Raw genomic sequence first — 6131 nt, 5'->3', positions numbered from 1 at the left:
ACAAGGAATGGAGGCTACACTTAGACTTAGAGACAAGTCTAGTTTGAAACTATGCCTTCAAAAAATTAGTGACAATTTTTTTTCCAAAAAATAAATGAAGAAACTGAATGAACACTTGAGAATATAAATGTTTCTCATATGTTGCTTCTTTTCTTTATTCCTTTGAGTGCTTCTGAAGGGGGTGGGGGGGCGGAAATGAACTATTTGACCAACAATTTAACTGTAATTCAGAGCCAGTGATTTCTTTGTGGAGTAATTGTGTTACACACTATAAAACAGTCTCTCTCTTAAAACAACAACCAAGAATGCAATAGATCTTCAGCTTCTAAGAAAAAGCATATTATTTATACATTCATACTTAAAAATATGAGGTCACCTCTCATCTCCCTTATTTAAACAGTGCGTTTTACCAGCTAATTTGTGCCTGAATGTTTAGACACATACTTGCTTATTTGTGACTTATTTTACAGTTTCTTCTAAATTTTGCAAAGTTGAAAAGCTATACCTAATGCACTGGTTGTTTTGCCGCATTGCTTAGCATTCCATCCACGCAGGCAGGCGGTGTTCCTAGGTCTGGAAGGATAAATCCCAGGGGAAGTGAGCTGCAGAACATTTTATGCATCACTCATTCTATTATGGGCCCTCTGCTGCTCCATCTCTACAAGGTAAGAGATTTATTGTGCATTGGCTTCTGGAAGTAGGAAATGACGTATGCTAATGGCTCTCACTTCAAAGTGTATGTGTTTGGAACTCATAATGGGGATTGTAGAAATCGTTTTATAAGGAAAAGAATAATTGGAACAATTTAAGTCACTCACACACTCTCTAGCACTTTCATCTGTCCCCAGGTAGCATTTGGTTGTTCTACCCAGAGACCCAGATTCTGTAGTATTGTCTCTCTCATGTTAAGTGAGGTGGAAAATTGGTCATTTTTATAATGAATTCGAGCAGAGTTATGTGATTGAGAGATAATTCAGGTCTCAAGGTAGAAAATCACCAAGTTACCAGTTTCCTATGTCTGGGGGTAGATATAATTTGAGTTTTGATATTTTGTGGGATCAAAAATTGATTCTGATAAATTAAAATATGCTAACAAGTTCATGGTAATACATAAAATTACCTTAATATTATTTTTTTATTGCTACACAGTGGAAAATTCTTACTCTTTTTTTTTTTCCTATCCTAAATTTTCAGACTGGCTGAACCAACAACAATAACAATTGTTTACAATTATACTCTCTAACTTTGGATTATCTAGTTAATACCCTAATGCTGATTATCTAGAACACAATGTCCAATAAGAAAGACTATTTGAATGCTGCTACTGCATTAGTAATAAAACAACAAAGAAAAATGAAACATTCTGAATGTACCATCTGATGAGGTGAGATTTTGTTCTGTCCCACTAAATGAGATTACATTTGATTTTATGTCATTATCTCAGCCCCAAGAAAGTTTTCATTTATCAATTTGACACATGAGCCTATAAAATAAAGCTTCGTATACATTGTCTAAACTGTGACCAATTTAAGACATTTAAAGCCAAACTTATTTAATGGATTTTCATTATGTATTCATTACATTATTCTTATTATGTTTCATCCTTTCCAGCTTAGAAAATTATGACTCATTAAGCACACACATATTTAAATAAAAATAAACTATGTACATTATAATTGTTATGGAAGGGACAGGCATACTATTCTCTAACTTTTGATAATGTTTAACTGTTGATGTGTGAATTCTTAACTGTGAACAAACCAAAAACAATGACATACTTTCAAGTGCTTTCCAGTTAAAATGGGAAATATAGATCTGGAAGTAAGGGCCAGCCTTTTATTTACTGTTGTAAAATATAACATCTGCATGAGAAGAAATAACGTTCAAAAGACAATGAAGAGATAACAGAGGAACTGGACATATGGAAAGCCCCATGTGTCTGTAGACACAATATAAGGATATTAAATATCTAGCACTTGTTATTTGGTACCTATCCATCAAAGTGGTCAGGTGTTCTCTTTGTATTCCCCAAATATTAGTGTTTTCAACACCGCTTTTATCTTTATATCAAAGTCTCCCACAATATTGTGAAATATGCTTTAATATCCATATCTGAGTAGCATGATAGTAGTTATTCTCTCTTTGGGTTAAGCACATCACATGACATTGCCTAAAATGTTGCCAAGACGATTTCTTCTAGATAATTTATAGTTTGTAAAATATCATAAATCTGCAGGGAAATGTGACGATTAATTGAAGCATAATTATCCTCCATGTGAAAGCTGTCTAGGATGCCACATTGGCCCAGCAGGATGTCTTGGATTCATTACCACTTTCTTAGTTTGCTTTGTCATCATCCTCCAAGTCCTTTCTGGGTCCATCTCTCTTTTGTTTCCCTTTGACTCTCTATTGTATTCCAGCTGACAGTAAAAGAACAGACACTGAGCAATAAGACTGCATGGCTACCTTGTCCAGAGCCACCAGCTGGGAGTTAAGTTGACTAAGGTTGTGAAACCCCAGCCCATTTGGATCACAGCAGGCATGGCAGGTAAAAGTATTTCTATATTAAAGTGCACACTTTGTTTCTTTCAGGTTCTTGGTCTAATTTCTCTTGTTTGCCAGTTGTGGGGGAGAAATGAAAATAGGTCGAGGGCCAAATGCCTGGGGTATTTAATCAAATGCCCAGCAACTCCTGATGATAGGATGCTGAAATTTCACTTTCGAGGATTAACTATGGTGGCTTTTGTCCACCCAAATGCATGTCTCCTTCTACCCAGCATGTTGTTGGGCCAGTTTCTGCCACTGCCTAAGTACAATGTGGTAGAAGAAATCCAACTAGTTTTTAATAATAACTTCTGAGTGAGAAGAAACTAAACATGCAAGGTGAAAATGATCATAAAATATAGGTATTATTAGAGTTCCTCAAACAACCCAGTTAAATGCTACCGTTTACTTCTATTAAAACAAGACATTGAGAATTGATTTCACTGTACACTGTTAATTTGATTACTCTCTCATAAGTGGTAAGTATAAACCTCCTTAATTAGTGTATGAAGCTCATTTAATCAAGCAAATATCCTAAAGCATATCACTATACTGGTCCTTGACCTTTTGACCTGTCACCCCTGTCCTGTCAGATGCCTTTTTCTCATGTCCTTGCAATGAGAGCTTAGGTTTCAGCCTTTCTCTGTCAGCAGCAGACTGAGGAATTGTCTCCTTGGGGGCATTTCCTTGCAAGTGGTGAAACTGGGATGAATAATATCAGTTTGCATTCATATTGGATATATATTTTAGGAACCTTAAGAAGACTATACAAGAGTCACTTAGGAGGGATAAATGTAATATACATTTAAGGTGGAAAAACTAAATTGTTGTGATGTGTCAAATTAGAGTGATAACATCATAGGTCACTTTATATCGATAGATATCTCTAAATATTCCTCAGCTAGTTTCCACACGCCATTATTGAACTAAATTTCACCAAGTCTCTTTCTCACAGTGTTTAGAGCCTTCATGTTCATCTTCCTTCTCTGGAGTGTACCCTAGTTTGTTCTGTTTTATGTTCTGTGACTAGTCTATGCATATATCTTAACAGATTAGATCTAAAGTTAACAGAGAGTGCCAGGGAAAGCTAAAATAACTGTTTTTGAAGTTTTAGCAAAAAATACACACAACACAACAGCATAGAAATTATTAAAAGCCCTATGGATACCTATACCATGGCTGGACCTGGAATCTTTTCAACAGTGTAAGGTTCCTTCTATGTTATTAGGTAGATCAATTCTGTAGCCACTTTGGCCTCAAGTTCAGAAAGAGTTTTTTTATTTATAAATGTCCCTTGGGGTCCATGAGGAATCTGTGATACTCATTTATTTTCTAAAGATAGATTCTGGATCAATAGTTTCAAAATATTTCAGAGTTGCCAAGGACTTCTCTGTTTGACCAGCTCACACAGCCATGGACATGCCCAGATTCTCTCTGACACCTAACATGGCTGACCCCCACCACACTTTAGTGCATTGAATGGCCTGATTGTCTAATAGCATCAGGCCTAACATTTCTCTAGTTGGTGCTGTCTGGTTTTCAAAATCCCTTTCTCAGGAGAGTCATGATTTGGGGCAAGGGGAAAAAGGACAGGAAACAAGGATAATGATATTGTTGTGATTCTTTTTCTATTTGTTAAATGAAAAAATGCTGGAGAATAAAATGTCTTTCTTTTGGTTTTGGCTCAAATAATTGTCTGAGATGTGAATCACAGCATAATCTTCATGAAGAAGAGCAAAGGAAGGAATCGGTTACCCTTCAGCAGCTCTGGTTCTAAGGGACCCACTATGCTATCTGTTAGTAAGCTAAAAGGAAGGGTGCACCATTCCTCTCTAACATGACATAAAAGAACAGTTCCCTTAAAAGAGGTTCATTTTAAAATAGGAAAGTCAGAGGTCCATAATTTAGGAGAAATACATACGGACATATATTCATATGCATATACTTGTCCAAATGTTTCAGCTAAGTAATAAAATGGTGGAGAGGAGAGAACAGGACTCCCTAAGGGTTTGGGGCTGTTGGTGTTGCCTTAAACAGGCACCAAAGCAAGTCCATTTTTAATTTGAAGCTTTGGGTTTTAGATTAGATGTTCACTCATACTTTACATTCTGTTCCATTGTGTATCATGATAGTTTTATTATTTTTAAAATTTTAAGTTTCTTACCTTTGAGAAGATCTGGTGTTTGAGACAAGTGTGCTTTGTTTGACCTTTAATGACTTATTCAGAGAACACTTATTGAGCTTCTACTATGTGCCAGCCACTATTTTACCTCTTTCCCCCAGTGCTATCTTAAACCCCAGACACTTTTATTTTATTCTGAAAAAGCACAGAGTAGACATATACAAGGCTGTGAGACTGATGAATCGGCAGTAGACAGGTGAGTTGTAAATTACCATAATAACTTGATACTGCGCACTTCTTTGCTTTTGCCCAGGGATTTTATATGATCGTTCTCAGAATTTAGCAAAAAGCCTCATCAAAGTTATAAATTTTTATTAAACTTAAAGCTATTCCTTCAAGCTTTAAAGGTTACCTTTTCATTGTTTTGTAGAGATACAGAAAGTTCTTATTTTCCATTTTTAATTTTGACAAGAGCTCTCTATGCTTAATGTTTATAACCTTTTGTTTTCACTTTTCCCTCTTTGTTTTCCATGTTTTCTGACAATGAAATGCTGCATTTTTTTTCCCTTCAGAGTCCAATTTCATGTACTTGGTATGTGTTAAACCAGGAGATTAAAAACTGAGTGGATAGGGGGCTCTGGCTTCTTTGCTGCAGAGCCTAAAATATAATGTGCGTGTGTTATGATAGAAATATTGCATCTTGCCAAAACTGGTTTAGCCAGTGGTAGAGCATGAGTCTGTGGACTAAAAGGTCCCAGGTTCGATTCCGGTCAAGGGCATGTACATTGGTTGCAGGCACATCCCTGGTGGGGGGTGTGCAGGAGGTGGTTGGTCGATGTTTCTCTCTCATCGACATTTCTGGCTCTCTATCTCTTTCCTTTCTTCTCTGTAAAAAATCAATAAAATATATTTTTTTTAAAAAGAAAGAAAGAAAGAAATATTGCATCTTAAGTTTAGGACACAAATGTACTGGTTGACTTAGAATTGTATTGACTAGTTTGAGTTTTTACTCTACCCCTTTCTAGCTATATAAACTAAATCTGTTTCTTTAGTTATTAAAAGAAGCAAGTAACATACAAACCCAGTTGGAATGCTCTAAAGATTAAATGCAATAATTAGTGTAAAGCACAGTGCTTGGCTTATAGTATAAGATTTAAAAAAATGTTAGCAATAATCTTTAGTGTTACTATTATTTATTACTTGTCTGTGCATATAGACATCTACTCCCAGAAACAATTTTTCTATAGGATGCATATTCAAAGAATGACAGCTACTGTTAGGCAAAATTGTGAGGAAACAGATCCACCTTCAGCATTGCCAGTTTCTTTGAGAAAGTGCATTCTTTACTTGTTCCCTTCAAAAGTCCAGTGCCCTGCCTCTCATCTTTTCTTTCCTGCAAAAAGACCTCCTTTTAAGTAAGGATCTAAATGTTATCTACACAGAGGACTAGATGGTTGAGAACATT

The 6131-nt window shown here is 35.9% G+C and overlaps 1 long non-coding RNA gene across 1 annotated transcript in view; it reads left to right on the top strand.

The window, feature by feature from the left end:
* Positions 1-248: 248 nt before the first annotated feature.
* Positions 249-6131, top strand: part of LOC118729452 — a 59732-nt gene continuing 53849 nt past the window's right edge. Inside the window, exons 1-3 of the long non-coding RNA XR_006742765.1 lie at positions 249-665; positions 1195-1384; positions 2421-2548. This is a non-coding gene — a long non-coding RNA (uncharacterized LOC118729452). The remainder of the gene's footprint in view (positions 666-1194; positions 1385-2420; positions 2549-6131) is intronic.

This window comes from Pipistrellus kuhlii, unplaced genomic scaffold (assembly GCF_014108245.1).
Source record: "Pipistrellus kuhlii isolate mPipKuh1 unplaced genomic scaffold, mPipKuh1.p scaffold_m20_p_3, whole genome shotgun sequence".
NCBI classification, from domain to species: Eukaryota; Metazoa; Chordata; class Mammalia; order Chiroptera; family Vespertilionidae; genus Pipistrellus; species Pipistrellus kuhlii.
Note: the sequence above shows the minus strand (reverse complement) of the source record. Positions and strands in the feature narration are given on the sequence as shown.